We start from the raw sequence: 579 nt of genomic DNA, 5'->3' as shown, positions 1-579 counted from the left end.
TTATCTCACAATGACTGGCCACTTTAAATTGCTCAGATTCCTTAAGAGACTGGCCAATAAGGCAGATTTTTAGAATCAAGCCCACCTTGAATGGTGTTCTAATAAACTTTGTCTTTGGCTGAAGGAAGGCCTGGTTCAAATTCATTTGAGGCAACAATTTCGGGGTCTCAGTGATGGGGATGGGATCTGAACCCCTAAAAGGAGAAGACTATGTCTTTGGGATCTGGGCCCCCAAAAAAGAAAATCCCTGGACTTTTCCCAAATCTCTGGCATTTTGCTTGAGGCTGTAATCCACTCTTCTGGTCTTTCATTGTGGCTATGCCCAATCTCCCAATTCTGTTCCTGACCATTTCATACCCTTAATTCTTTCTAGACTTCATTCTCCCGTGGCCAAGTGGTCCCAGTTCCCTGAAGTTCTGTTCACCCCAGTTTCCTGGTCACTCCCATCCAGATCCTCCTTAGACCCCTCCAGTCACTCCGGACTATTTGGCCACTTCTGGATCCCTCCCACAGTCTTTCTGTATATAAGATTCAGCACCTCTAAATCTCAACACCAGCACCCTTGAATCTCAACAATAT

The sequence above is a fragment of the Vombatus ursinus genome, unplaced genomic scaffold, assembly GCF_900497805.2.
Source record: "Vombatus ursinus unplaced genomic scaffold, bare-nosed wombat genome assembly UNPS02014909.1, whole genome shotgun sequence".
Taxonomy (NCBI): Eukaryota; Metazoa; Chordata; class Mammalia; order Diprotodontia; family Vombatidae; genus Vombatus; species Vombatus ursinus.
The sequence above is the reverse complement of the archived record's forward strand: the minus strand, read 5'-3'. Positions refer to the sequence as shown.